The sequence below is a fragment of the Hemiscyllium ocellatum genome, chromosome 7 (assembly GCF_020745735.1).
Source record: "Hemiscyllium ocellatum isolate sHemOce1 chromosome 7, sHemOce1.pat.X.cur, whole genome shotgun sequence".
NCBI classification, from domain to species: domain Eukaryota; kingdom Metazoa; phylum Chordata; class Chondrichthyes; order Orectolobiformes; family Hemiscylliidae; genus Hemiscyllium; species Hemiscyllium ocellatum.
This window is the reverse complement of record NC_083407.1, coordinates 48,166,647-48,183,438: the sequence shown is the minus strand read 5'-3', so window position 1 is coordinate 48,183,438 and position 16,792 is coordinate 48,166,647. Positions and strand designations below refer to the sequence as shown.

General features: G+C 55.8%; 1 protein-coding gene across 1 annotated transcript in view; it reads right to left on the bottom strand.

Moving 5' to 3' along the window:
* The window catches only part of spc25 (SPC25 component of NDC80 kinetochore complex), a 35,369-nt gene extending 22,228 nt beyond the window's left edge, over positions 1-13,141 (bottom strand). The window contains exon 1 of the mRNA XM_060827864.1: positions 12,668-13,141. The gene's annotated coding sequence lies outside the window, so the exon portion shown is untranslated. The remainder of the gene's footprint in view (positions 1-12,667) is intronic.
* Positions 13,142-16,792: the final 3,651 nt, after the last annotated feature.

The window sequence follows — 16,792 nt, the reverse complement described above, 5'->3', positions numbered from 1 at the left end:
TTTACTCACTCATGCTGAAGCTACTCAGTGATTAACCCTCTGTCTTGTCAGGTGATTATCTCCCTCACTTTTGCCTCTGGGTGCTTTTCTCCATCAACTTCTCTTTCAGTCAATCTCTGCATCTCGGTGACTTTCTCCCTCTCTCCTAGCTCGGAGTTCTCCTCAAACTCTCACTCCTTGCTCCTCGATTTTCCCTCTCTCTGTACCTCTTCTTGGCAATCTCTTTCCTTTGGTTATTTTCTCTCTCTTAGCCTCTTGTCTCAGTGATTTTCTCTCACTCTCCCATCTCTGAAATTTATTTTCTCATCCTAGCCTGGCAGTCAGATAGACAGGCTGAGCGTAAGGAAACTGTCTTCTCCCTATCACCGCTCCACATTTTTCTCACTCAGTAATTTTCCATTCCATCGACTCCTCTCGATGAATTTTCCTCTTCCTTCTCAGCAAACTTCTCCCTCCATATTGTCTCGCTGATTATCCAACTCTCTCTTTCTTCTCAGTGATTTTCTCTGTTGCCTCTCCTCTTGCAAGTTTATTTCTCTCCCTCTTGTCTTGGGTGAATGCAGCTCTGTCTTCTCAGCATTTTCCTCTCTCGCTATCATCACAGTGACTCCTCTCTAACTTTCTCTCCTTGGTGATTTTCCTGTTCCTCTCACATTGCTTCAGTGATTCTCTCACATATAAACACAGCATCAGTTGGAGGATGCACAGGTGTGCGGTAGGATCCCGTCCGCGCTCACCCAAGCCCAGACGGAATTTCACATTGGCCCCGCGGTCCCGTACTTCCGACGGGAGCCTGTGCCCCACAACCTAAGCCGCCTCCGGAATTTTAATTTTGTCCCTTTTAAGGACGTAAAAAGGCAGGCCCTGTATCGACTGTTGCTGCACACCGTCCACCTCTTCTCCCTCATCCACCGCCCGGACACGCCTTGGCGTGTCCATTTGCCACCGGGCGGTGAGGATCCCCAGTGGAGGGCTCTCTACACAGGAATCCTCCCCCTTTCTCTCGGGGATCTGGGGTGGAGGGTGTGCACGCAGCGATCCCGTGCAACCGCAGGTTGTGGTGGTTCACGGACTCTCAGCCCAACTGCTTGTTCTGTGGCATTGTGAAGTCCATGGACCATGTGTATATTGAGTGTGGACGTTTACACTCCCTTTTTGATTTCCTCAAAAACCTCCTCCTCTGCTTTTGGTTGCACTTCAGTCCCTCGCTCCTGATCTTTGGGCACCCGGTACAGAGGAGGGAGGGCAGGTCTGAAGACCTCCTCGTGGGTGTGCACCTGGGCCTGGCCAAACTGGCCATAAACAGGTCCAGGCAGCAGGCCATGGAGGGAGTCGTTAGGGCCAACTGCCTGCCCCTCTTCCGCGGTTACGTTATAGCCCGGGTGTCCTTGGAGAAGGAGCACGCGGCCTCCACCAACACCCTGGAGTTGTTCAGGGAGAGGTGGGCGCCGGAAGGGAGTGGAGTGTATTATTTCCCCCTCCAACTCTATTATTATTTAATCCCTGCCCTCCTCTTCCCTGTTTGATCACATAGCATTGCGTTTTGATGTGAAGGACACTGCTTGTCACTAGCCATTTGGGTGTTTCTTTTCGTTCTGGTGGTGGAAATTTGAATAAAGGTTTGTGTACCTTGTGTCTATCACTGTGTCTCACACCTGCACGCGCGCGCGCGCATACACACACACACACACACACACCACGGTTGCTGGGGAAAAAATAAGCACCACCCCAGTTAGGCGGTAGTATGGGGCTAAAGAAAAGAAAAAAAATAAACACAGGACGGACACCCCCCCCCCCACCCCCACCACACACACACGGACCTCCACCACACACGGCTCCCCCCATACTCACACACACATGGAACCGCTCCCCCAACCCCCACACTGACGCACACACATGGACCCACCCCACACACACATACCCACACATGGATCTCCCACACACACACACACACACACAGACCCACTCCACCACCCCACACACACACGGACCCGCCCACACACACATGCACACACAGACCCCTCCCCCACACACACGGAACACCACCCCCACACACACACAGACACATGGACCACACCCCCCACACTGTCAAACACAGACCCCCACACACACACGGACCCCCCCCCATACTCACACACGGATACCTCGCTCCCCACACTCACACACAGACCCCCACCGCCCACACACACACACACGGACTCCTCCCCCACACCCACACACGCAGATCCCCCCCACACCCACACACGGATTCCCCCCCCCACACACACGGAAACCCCCCCACACACACACGGATCACCCCGCACCCCCACCCCCACACACACAGAATCACCCCCCCCCCACACACACACACACACTCGGACCCTCCTCACACTCACACATGGATACCTCGCTACCCACACTCACACGCAGACCCCCCCCCGCCCACACTCGCACACGGATCACCCCGCCCCTCCCCACACAAACACACACACGGAAATCCCCCCCCGCACCCCCCCCCCCCCACACACGGAATCCACACACCCACACACACACACACACGGAATCCACACACACACATACACAGAATCCCCTCCCCCACTCACACACACACGGAATCACACAAACACACACACAATCACGGAATCCCCCCCACACGCGGACCCCCCCCACCACACTCACACACGGACCGCCTCCCCCCCACTCACACACAGACCGACCGCCCCCACTCACACACGGACCCAACCCCCACTCTCTCATGGACCGCCCTCCCCGACTCACACACGGACCGCACCCCCCCACTCACACATGTGAAACCCCCCACACTCACACGCATGGACACCCCCCCCTCCCACACACGGACCCCCCACCACACACACACGCACCGACCCCCCCCATACTCACACACGGAACCCCCCTCCCCACACTCACACACTGACCCACCCACACATGGACCCCCCTCTCAACACGCACCGCCCACCCCCACTCACACACGGTCCCCCCCACACACTTACATACACACACACGGACCGCACCCCCACACTGTCAAACACGGACCCACACACACACACAGACCTCCCCCCATACTTACACACGGATACCCCCCTCACACATGGATACCTCGCTCCCCACACTCACACACAGACCCCTACCAACTCACACACAGACCCCCCCTCCCGCCCACACACGGACTCCTCCCCCACACATACAGACCCCCCCCCACACACACACACGGATCACCCCCCACACACAGACACGGACCCCTCCCCCCCCACACACGGAATCACCCCCACACACACGGATCACCCCGCCCCCCCCCCACACACATAATCACCCCCCCCACATGGATCACCCCGTCCCCCACCCCCACACACGCAGCCCACCCCCCACACGGATCCCCCCCCACACACGGATACCCCACACACACACGGACCCCCCACACACACACGGACCCCCCACCACCCCACACAAACACACGGACCCCTCCCCCACACACACGGAACCCCCCCTACACACACACGGATCACCCCGCTCCCCCCACACACAGAATCTCCCCCCCCACGCACCCGCCCCCCCACACACACACACGGAATCCCCCCCCACACACACGGAACCCCCCCACACACACACACACGGAAACCCCCCCCCCACACACACCCCCCCACACACACACGGAATCCCCCCCCAAACACACACACGGAATCCCCCCCCCCCAAACACACACACGGATCTCCCCCCCCAAACACACACACGGATCTCCCCCCGCCAAACACACACACACGGATCTCCCCCCCCCAAACACACACACACACACGGATCTCCCCCCCCCAAACACACACACACACGGATCTCCCCCCCCCAAACACACACACACACGGATCTCCCCCCCCCCAAACACACACACACACGGATCTCCCCCCCCCCAAACACACACACACACGGATCTCCCCCCCCCCAAACACACACACACACACGGATCTCCCCCCCCCAAACACACACACACACGGATCTCCCCCCCCCCAAACACACACACACACGGATCTCCCCCCCCCAAACACACACACACGGATCTCCGCCCCCCAAACACACACACGGATCTCCCCCCCCAAACACACACACACGGACCCCCCACCACCCCACACAAACACACGGACCCCTCCCCCCCACACACGGAACCCCCCCTACACACACACGGATCACCCCGCTCCCCCCACACACAGAATCTCCCCCCCCACGCACCCGCCCCCCCACACACACACACGGAATCCCCCCCCACACACACGGAACCCCCCCCCACACACACACGGAAACCCCCCCCCCACACACCCCCCCCCACACACACACGGAATCCCCCCCCAAACACACACACGGATCTCCCCCCCCAAACACACACACGGATCTCCCGCCCCCCGAACACACACACGGATCCCCCCCAAATACACACGGATCCCCCCCCACACACGGATCTCCCCGCCCCCAAACACACACACGGATCTCCCCCCCCCCCCAAACACACACACACGGATCTCCCCCCCCAAACACACACACTGATCTCCCCCCCCAAACACACACACTGATCTCCACCCCCCAAACACACACACTGATCTCCACCCCCCAAACACACACACTGATCTCCACCCCCCAACACACACACTGATCTCCACCCCCCCCAACACACACACTGATCTCCACCCCCCCCAACACACACACTGAACTCCCCCCCCCCCCCCAAACACACACACGGATCACCCCACCCCCCCAAACACACACACACATGGAATCCCCCCCACACACACACACGGATCCCACCCCACACACACACACACACGGATCCCACCCCACACACACACACACACACACACACACACACATACACACACGGATCCCACCCCACACACACACGGATCCCACCCCACACACACACGGATCCCACCCCACACACACACACACACACACACACACGGATCCCACCCCACACACACACACACACACACGGATCCCACCCCACACACACACACACACACACACGGATCCCACCCCCCACACACACACACACACACACGGATCCCACCCCACACACACACACACACACACACGGATCCCACCCCACACACACACAGGGATCCCGCCCCCCCACACAGGGATCCCCCCCCACACACACACACACAAACACACACACACACGGATCCCCCCCACACACACACACAGATCACCCCACCCCCCCAAACACACACACACATGGAATCCCCCCCACACACACACACGGATCCCACCCCACACACACACACACACGGATCCCACCCCACACACACACACACACGGATCCCACCCCACACACACACACACACACACACACACACACACACACGGATCCCACCCCACACACACACGGATCCCACCCCACACACACACGGATCCCACCCCCACACACACACGGATCCCACCCCCACACACACACACACACACACACGGATCCCACCCCCCACACACACACACACACACGGATCCCACCCCACACACACACACACACACACACGGATCCCACCCCACACACACACGGATCCCACCCCACACACACACACACACACACACACACACACACACACACACACACACACACGGATCCCCCCCCCCAAACACACACACACGGAATCCCCCCAACACACACACACACGGATCTCCCCCCCCCCCCCCCCAAACACACATGGAATCCCTCCCCCACACACACACGGATCTCCGCCCCCCCCAAACACACACACGGATCTCCCCCCCCCCGAACACACACACGGATCCCCCCCCAAATACACACGGATCCCCCCCCACACACACACGGATCTCCCCCCCCCCCAAACACACACACGGATCTCCCCCCCCCAAACACACACACGGATCACCCCACCCCCCCAAACACACACACACATGGAATCCCCCCCACACACACACACGGATCCCACCCCACACACACACACACACGGATCCCACCCCACACACACACACACACACACACACACACACACATACACACACGGATCCCACCCCACACACACACGGATCCCACCCCACACACACACACACACACACACACACACACACACACACGGATCCCACCCCACACACACACACACACACACGGATCCCACCCCACACACACACACACACACACGGATCCCACCCCACACACACACACACACACACACACGGATCCCACCCCACACACACACACACACACACACGGATCCCACCCCACACACACACACACACACACACACACACACGGATCCCACCCCACACACACACAGGGATCCCGCCCCCCCACACAGGGATCCCCCCCCACACACACACACACAAACACACACACACACGGATCCCCCCCACACACACACACGGATCACCCCACCCCCCCAAACACACACACACATGGAATCCCCCCCACACACACACACGGATCCCACCCCACACACACACACACACGGATCCCACCCCACACACACACACACACACACACACACACACACACACGGATCCCACCCCACACACACACGGATCCCACCCCACACACACACGGATCCCACCCCCACACACACACGGATCCCACCCCCACACACACACACACACACACACACACGGATCCCACCCCCCACACACACACACACACACGGATCCCACCCCACACACACACACACACACACACGGATCCCACCCCACACACACACGGATCCCACCCCACACACACACACACACACACACACACACACACACACACACACACGGATCCCCCCCCCCAAACACACACACACGGAATCCCCCCAACACACACACACACGGATCTCCCCCCCCCCCCCAAACACACATGGAATCCCTCCCCCACACACACACGGATCTCCGCCCCCCCCAAACACACACACGGATCTCCCCCCCCCGAACACACACACGGATCCCCCCCCAAATACACACGGATCCCCCCCCACACACACACGGATCTCCCCCCCCCCAAACACACACACGGATCTCCCCCCCCCAAACACACACACGGATCTCCCCCCCCCAAACACACACACGGATCTCCCCCCCCCCAAACACACACACACGGAATCCCCCCAACACACACACACACGGAATCCCCCCAACACACACACACACGGATCTCCCCCCCCCCCCCCAAACACACATGGAATCCCTCCCCCACACACACACGGATCTCCGCCCCCCCCAAACACACACACGGATCTCCCCCCCCCAAACACACACACGGATCTCCCGCCCCCCGAACACACACACGGATCCCCCCCAAATACACACGGATCCCCCCCCCACACACACAAACGGATCTCCCCCCCCAAACACACACACGGATCTCCCCCCCACACACACACACACGGATCTCCCCCCCCAAACACACACACGGATCTCCCCCCCCCAAACACACACACAGATCCCCCCCCCCGAACACACACACGGATCCCCCCCAAATACACACGGATCCCCCACACACACACACACACGGATCTCCCCCCCCCAAACACACACACGGATCTCCCCCCCCCAAACACACACACACGGAATCCCCCCAACACACACACACACGGATCTCCCCCCCCCCCCCAAACACACATGGAATCCCTCCCCCACACACACACGGATCTCCGCCCCCCCAAACACACACACGGATCTCCCCCCCCCCGAACACACACACGGATCTCACCCCCCCCCGAACACACACACGGATCCCCCCCAAATACACACGGATCCCCCACACACACACACACACGGATCTCCCCCCCCCAAACACACACACGGATCTCCCCCCCCCAAACACACACACACGGAATCCCCCCAACACACACACACACGGATCTCCCCCCCCCCCCCCAAACACACATGGAATCCCTCCCCCACACACACACGGATCTCCGCCCCCCCAAACACACACACGGATCTCCCCCCCCCCGAACACACACACGGATCTCACCCCCCCCGAACACACACACGGATCCCCCCCAAATACACACGGATCTCCCCCCCCCAAACACACACACGGATCTCCCCCCCCCCAAACACACACACGGATCTCCCCCCCCCCAAACACACACACACGGATCTCCCCCCCCCCAAACACACACACACGGATCTCCCCCCCCCCAAACACACACACACGGATCTCCCCCCCCCAAACACACACACTGATCTCCCCCCCCAAACACACACACTGATCTCCACCCCCCAAACACACACACTGATCTCCACCCCCCAAACACACACACTGATCTCCACCCCCCAAACACACACACTGATCTCCACCCCCCAACACACACACTGATCTCCACCCCCCCCAACACACACACTGATCTCCACCCCCCCCAACACACACACTGAACTCCGCCCCCCCCAACACACACACTGAACTCCGCCCCCCCCCCCAAACACACACACGGATCACCCCACCCCCCCAAACACACACACACATGGAATCCCCCACACACACACACACGGATCCCACCCCACACACACACACACACACGGATCCCACCCCACACACACACACACACACACACACACACACACACACACACACACGGATCCCACCCCACACACACACGGATCCCACCCCACACACACACACACACACACACACACACACACGGATCCCACCCCACACACACACACACACACGGATCCCACCCCACACACACACACACACACACACGGATCCCACCCCACACACACACACACACACGGATCCCACCCCACACACACACAGGGATCCCGCCCCCCCACACAGGGATCCCCCCCCCACACACACACACACAAACACGGATCCCCCCCACACACACACACGGATCACCCCACCCCCCCAAACACACACACACATGGAATCCCCCCCACACACACACACGGATCCCACCCCACACACACACACACACGGATCCCACCACACACACACACACACACACACACACACACACACACACACACACACACACACGGATCCCACCCCACACACACACGGATCCCACCCCACACACACACGGATCCCACCCCCACACACACACACACACACACACACACACACACACACACACACGGATCCCACCCCACACACACACACACACACACACGGATCCCACCCCACACACACACACGGATCCCACCCCACACACACACACATACACACACGGATCCCACCCCACACACACACACACACACACACACACACACACACACACACACGGATCCCACCCCACACACACACAGGGATCCCGCCCCCCCACACAGGGATCCCCCCCACACACACACACACACACACAAACACACACACACACGGATCCCCCCCACACACACACGGATCCCCCCCCACACACACACAGGGATCCCCCCCCCCCACACAGGGATCTCCCCCCCCCACACACACACACACACACACACGGATCCCACCCCACACACACACAGGGATCCCGCCCCCCCACACAGGGATCCCCCCCCCACACACACACACACAAACACACACACACACGGATCCCCCCCACACACACACACGGATCCCCCCCCCCACATACACACACGGATCCCCCCCCCCCACACACACACGGATTCCCCCCCACACACACACACACGGATCCCCCCCCCCCACACACACACACACACACACGGATCCCCCCCCCCAACACACACACACACACACACACACACACGGATCCCACCCCACACACACACACACACACACACGGATCCCACCCCACACACACACACACACACACGGATCCCACCCCACACACACACACAGGGATCCTCCCCCCACACACACAGGGATCCCCCCCACACACACACACGGATCCCCCCTCCCCCACACACGGATCCCCCTCCACACACACACGGATCCCCCCCCCCACACACACACACACACGGATCCCCCCCCACACACACACACACACACACACGGATCCCCCCTCCCCCACACACGGATCCCCCTCCACACACACACGGATCCCCCCCCCACACACACACGGATCCCCCCCCCCACACACACACACACACACACACACACACGGATCCCCCCCCCCACACACACACACACACACACACACACACAGATCCCCCCCCCCCACACACACACACACACACACACACACACACACACGGATTCCCCCCCCCCCACACACACACACACACACACACACGGATCCCCCCCCCCCACACACACACACACACACACACACACACACACACACGGATCCCCCCCCCCACACACACACGGATCCCCCCCACACACACACACACGGATCCCCCCCCCCACACACACACACGCGGATTCCCCCACACACACACGGATTCCCCCCACACACACACACGCAGGCCCCCCCCTCCACACACACACACACAGACCTCCCCACACTCACTCAGACACAGACTCTCCCCCTACACCCACGGACCCTCCCCCCCCGCCCCCAACACACACACACACAGACCCCCCCCCCCCCACCACACTCACACATGGAACCCCCCCCACCACCACACTCACACATGGAACCCCCCCCACCACCACACTCACACATGGACTCCCCCCCCCACCACCACATGGTTCCCCCCCCCCACACTCACACACACACTCTACACGCATGTTTCTGATTTACAGAATCCATAGTTCTTTAGGTTTTTCTCTCGGTGATTTATTTTTCGGGATCTCTGGATCAGTGGTGCTGGAAGACCACAGCAGTTCAGGCAGCATCCAAAGTGCAGCAAAATCGACGTTTCGGGCAAAATCCCTGTCTCTCGGCACCACTCCCCACCTCTTCCTCCGCTACATTGATGACTGCATTGGCGCCACCTCGTGCTCCCGCGAGGAGGTTGAGCAATTCATCAAATTCACCAACGCATTCCACCCTGACCTTAAATTTACCTGGACCATCTCTGACACCTCCCTCCCCTTCCTGGACCTCTCCATCTCCATTAATGACGACCGACTTGACGCTGACATTTTTTACAAACCCACCGACTCCCACAGCTACCTGAATTACACCTCTTCCCACCCTACCTCTTGCAAAAATGCCATCCCGTAATCTCAATTCCTCCGCCTCCGCCGTATCTGCACCCAGGAGAACCAGTTCCACCACAGAACACACCAGATGGCCTCCTTCTTTAGAGACCCCAAAATTCCCCTCCCATGTGGTTAAAGATGCCCTCCAATGCATTTTGTCTACATCCCTCACCTCCGCCCTCAGACCCCACCTCTCCAACCATAACAAGGACAGAACGCCCCTGGTGCTCACCTTCCACCCTACAAACCTTCGCATAAACCAAATCATCCGCCAACATTTCCGCCACCTCCAAAAAGACCCCACCACCAGGGATATATTTCCCTCCTCACACCTTTCCACCTTCTGCAAAGACCATTCCCTCCGTGACTACCTGGTCAGGCCCATGCCCCCCTACAACCCACCCTCCCATCCTGGCACTTTCCCCTGCCATCGGAGGAACTGTAAAACCTGTGCCCACACCTCCTCCCTCACCTCTATCCAAGGCCCTAAAGGAGCCTTCCACATTAGCAGTCAGTGGACGGCACAGTGGCACAGTGGTTATCACTGCTGCCTCACAGAGCCTGAGACCCGGGTTCAATTCCCGAATCAGGTGACTTGACTGTGTGGAGTTTGCACGTTCTCCCCGTGTCTGTGTGGGTTTCCTCTGGGTGCTCCGGTTTCCTCCCACAGTCCAAAGATGTGCGGGTCAGGTGAATTGGCCATGCTAAATTGCCCGTAGTGTTAGGTAAGGGGTAAATGTAGGGGTATGGGTGGGTTGCGCTTCGGTGGGTCATTGTGGATTTGTTGGGCCAAAGGGCCTGTTTCCACACTGTAAGTAATCTAATCTAATCCAATCCATCAAAGTTTTACCTGCATATCCACTAATATTGTATCCGGTGCTCCCGATGCGGTCTCCTCTACATTGGGGAGACTGGACGTCTCCTAGCGTTTCCGGGACACCCGCACCAATCAATCACACCGCCCTGTGGCCCAACGTTTCAACTCCCCCTCCAACTCTGCTGAGGACATGGAGGTCCTGGGCCTCCTTCACCACCGCTCCCTCACCACCCGACGCCTGGAGGAAGAACGCCTCATCTTCCGCCTCGGAACACTTCAACCCCAGGGCATCAATGTGGACTTCAACAGTTTCCTCATTTCCCTTTACCCCCCACCTCACCCTAGTTCCAAACTTCCGACTCAGCACTGTCCCCATGACTTGTCCGGACTTGCCCTACCTGCCTGTCTCCTTTTCCACCTATTCACTCCACCCTCTCCTCCCTGACCTATCACCTTCATCCCCTCCCCCACTCACCTATTGTACTCTATGCTACTCTCTCCCCACCCTCATCCTCCTCGAGCTTATCTCTCCATGCTTCAGGCTCTCTGCCTTTATTCCTGATGAAGGGCTTTTGCCCGAAACGTTGATTTCGCTGCTCCTTGGATGCTGCCTGAACTGCTGTGCTCTTCCAGCACCACTCATCCAGAATCTGGTTTCCAGCATCTGCAGTCATTGTTTTTACCTCCTGATTTATTTTTTTTGTCTCAGTTATATTTTTTCTCACTCTCAGCAGTCGGTAATTTTCTCTCGCTGACGATTTAATTTCTTTCTCATTTATTTTCCCTCATTATCCCGTTGATCATTTTCCCCTCTCCGATCAGCGGTTTCTCCTCTCTCTTACCTTTCGGTGATTTTCTCTCCGTCTCCTTTCTGTGAATTTCTCCTCTTTCTCTTTTTCAAATTTCAACGGTGGCGCCCAAACTGGAAGGCACTAAATGTGAGAGGGCCGCGGGGGGGGGGGGGTGGAGAACTGCTCTGTGATCTTTTATTCCTGTGGCAAAACAGACAGCACTTACAACCTCGCTAGTAGAGGCAGTGAGAGAATTTCAAGTTATCTTTAAAGATTTTGAGGTTTGCACGGTGATTTTTCCGTAAATGGGGATCACGAGTTGGTACAACCCAGAAGCGAGCGTCAGCGAATTAACTTCCGACAGAAGTCACATTGCAACCGGAAGCCAACGGGTTGTAAACAAAACTGACAGCTGTTCTCAGGCGCGGGACTGGGAGGCGGGGCCACAAACACGCCGGAGAGGAGCCGAGTGGCTGATGGGCCGGGACAGAGTGGCACGAGCCCAGCCAAGTGGCCAAGGTGCGCGTCGGATGGTGGGGGAGGGCCAAGTGGCCGAAGGGCGGGGACTTGACGACAGGTGCAGGGGCTGTCGTTGGCCGAGGGGCGGGCACAGAAGGGCGCGAGCGCAGCCATTTGTCCGAGTGGCGGGGACTGACGGTTGGAAGGTGGCCGAGGGGCGGGACGGAGCCTGATTTGCGACGCGCGAGGTAAGCCCTGGGTTTGAGACCGCCCCCTATGCGTCGTGGGTAGAAACTGCGGGCTGAGTCAGTGAGGGGGCGGGGCCGAGCCACAGCAATGGGGCAGGGAGAGGCTTCCACCAGCGGGGCGTGGACTTGTGCTGCCGTGATGTGGACAAACAGATCTCGTGGTGCCAGTATCCAGTTCCTTGAAAGTGGCGTCGCAAGTAGACAAGGCTGTGGTACCTGACCCACAGTGTGTTATAACTATTACATACACCAAAAGTGAGTCGAATCAAGAATAGTACTCATTTATTTGACACAATTAATGCTACCACAACAAGATACACTATAAATTAACAGTTTCCACTACAAAACTATATTGTGCTTTAACATAATTCTGGATAACCATATACCACCACACTAGAACTTGTCTCCTACTGCCTGGTGCAGTATTCTGACTGCTAATTGCAAATCTGAACATTTGCTTCCTGGGTGTTGGAGGTGATTTCCTCAAATTCCAGGAGCAGCAATTACTGTTTTATATGCTGTTGCATTGTTTTGGAACTTTTGGAAAAACAAAGTCAAAATAACAGCAGTTTTAAAAGGGAGATGAGCAGACAAAGGAAGCACATGGTGAGGTCAGTGCAACAGAGAGTAAGAGAGAGAGAGAGAACATTTGCACAGTTACTGCCTTTGCTGTTTGAATTCATGTATTGCTGGACACCGGAGTACGTGGGAAAATTAACAAACAGTGAAATTCACAACTAATCTTGGAGGAACTGTTGGGCGAAGTTCACAGCACAGAATCAGATAAGTTAATTGTTGTTGAAAGTCTGTCCTAGAGAAAGGCTGCAGTAGTGGGTACAGTGGATTCTATCTTGATTATATGTTTTTGGAGATAAATTTCTTGCTTAAACTTAAATTAATAGCTATGGCTTATATTTTAACCTGTGGCAGTGTTTGGAGAGGAAAAAGAGTTATTTTCTGGGTCTGTAGATTATGAAGGAGGAAAAATGGCCTTTGCAGTGATATGTACTTCTTGTCAAATTGGAAGTTTGAAGAGTCAAGGGTTACTGCGGATTATATCTGCCATAAATGCTGTTGGATGCAAATCTTATCAGATCAAGTGGATTGGTTGGAGAGACAAATAGAAGCGATGACAAATTTGCAACAGCATGTGATGGATGGCAGTTATAGAAAGGGGGGAAAAGTCTCAGATACAGTCACATAGATGGGTTAACTCGAGGAAGGGTAAGAGAGGTAGGCAACTAGAGCAGGAGTCTTGTGGATATACCCGTTTCAAACAGGTATGCTGTTTTGGAAAATATAGGGGGTGATGGATTCTCAGGGGAATATAGCACAAACAGCCAAGTTTCTGGTATTGAGACTGGCTCTAATGCAACGAGGGATACGTCGGCTTCCAAGAGATCAATTGTGTTAAGGAATTCTGTAGTCAAAGGTACAGACAGACGTTTCTGTGGCCAGCAGAGAAAAAGCAAAATGGTATGTTGTTTCCCTGGTGCCAGGATCAAGGATGTCTCAGAGAGGGAGCAGAATGTTCTCACAGGGGAGAGGGGCCAGCAGGAGGTCATTGTCCATATTGGAAACGACGACATTGGAAGGGAAAAGGTTGAGACTCTGAAGGGAGATTAGAGAGTTAGGTAGAAATTTAAAAAGGAGGTCCTCAAGGATAGTAATATCTGGATTACTCCCAGTGGTACGAGCTAATGAGGGCAGGAATAGGAGGATAGAGCAGATGAATGCATGGCTGAGGAGCTGGTGTATGGGAGGATTCACATTTTTGGATCATTGGAATCTCTTTTGGGGTAGAAGTGACCTGTACAAGAAGGACGAATTGCACCTAAATTGGAAGGGGACTAATATACTGGCAGGGAAAATTGCTAGAACTGCTTGGGAGGATTTAAACTGGTATGGTGGAGGGGTGTGACCCAGGCAGATAGTGAGGAAAGAGATCGATCTGAGACGGGTACAGCTGAGAACAGACGTGTGTCAAACAGTCAAGGCAGGCAGGGACAAGGTAGGACTAATAAATTAAACTGCATTTATTTCAATGCAAGGGGCCTAACAGGGAAGGCAGATGAACTCAGGGCATGGTTAGGAACATGGGACTGGGATATCATAGCAATTACGGAAACATGGCTCAGGGATGGGCAGGACTGGCAGCTGAATGTTCCAGGATACAAATGCTACAGGAAGGATAGAAAGGGAGGCAAAAGAGGAGGGGGAGTGGCATTTTTGATAAGGGATAGCATTACAGCTGTGCTCAGGGAGGATATTCCTGGAAATACATCAAGGGAAGTGTTTTGGGTGGTACTGAGAAATAAGAAAGGGATAATCACCTTATTGGGATTGTATTATAGACCCCCCCCAATAATCAGAGGGAAATTGAGAAACAAACTTGTAAGGAGATCTCAGCTATCAGTAAGAATAATATGGTGGTTATGGTAGGGGATTTTAACTTTCCAAACAAACATCGACTGGGACTGCCATAGTGTTAAAGGTTTAGATGGAGAGGAATTTCTTAAGTGTGTACAAGACAATTTTCTGATTCAGTATGTGGATGTACCTACTAGAAAAGGTGCAAAACTTGACCTTCTCTTGGGAAATAAGGCAGGGCAGGTGATTGAGGTGTCAGTGGGGGAGCACTTTGGGGCCAGCAACCATAATTCTATTCGTTTTGAAATAGTGATGGAAAAGAATAGACCAGATCTAAAAGTTGAAGTTCTGAATTGGAGAAAGGCCAATTTTGACGATATTAGGCAAGAACTTTCAAAAGGTGATTGGAGGCAGATGTTCGCAGGTAAAGGAACGGCTGGAAAATGGGAAGCCTTCAGAAATGAGATAGCAAGAATCCAGAGAAAGTATATTCCTGTCAGGGTGAAATGGAAGGCTGGTAGGTATAGGGAATGCTGGTGACTAAAGAAATTGAGGGTTTGGTTAAGAAAAAGAAGGAAGCATATGTCAGCTACAGACAGGATAGATCAAGTGAATCCGTAGAGTATAAAGAAAGTAAGTAGGAGAATACTTAAGAGGGAAATCAGGAGGGTAAAACGGGGACATGAGATAGCTTTGGCAAATAAAATTAAGGAGAATTCAAAGTGTTTTTACAAATATATTAATGACAAAAGAGGGCCCCTCAAAGATCAGCAAGGCAGCCTTTGTGTGGAGCCACAGAAAATGGGGAAGATACTGAATGAATATTTTGCATCAGTGTTTACTGTGGAACTGGATATGGAAGATATAGACTGTAGGGAAATAGATAGTGACATTTTGCAAAATGTCCAGATTACCGAGGAGGAAGTGCTGGATGTCTTAAAACAGTTAAAAGGTGGATAACTCCCCAGGACCTGATCAGGTATACCAGAGACCTATGTGGGAAGCTAGAGAAATGATTGCTGGGCCTCTTGCTGAGATATTTGTATCATCGATAGTCACAGGTGAAGTGCCGGAAGACTGGAGGTTGGCAAACGTGGTG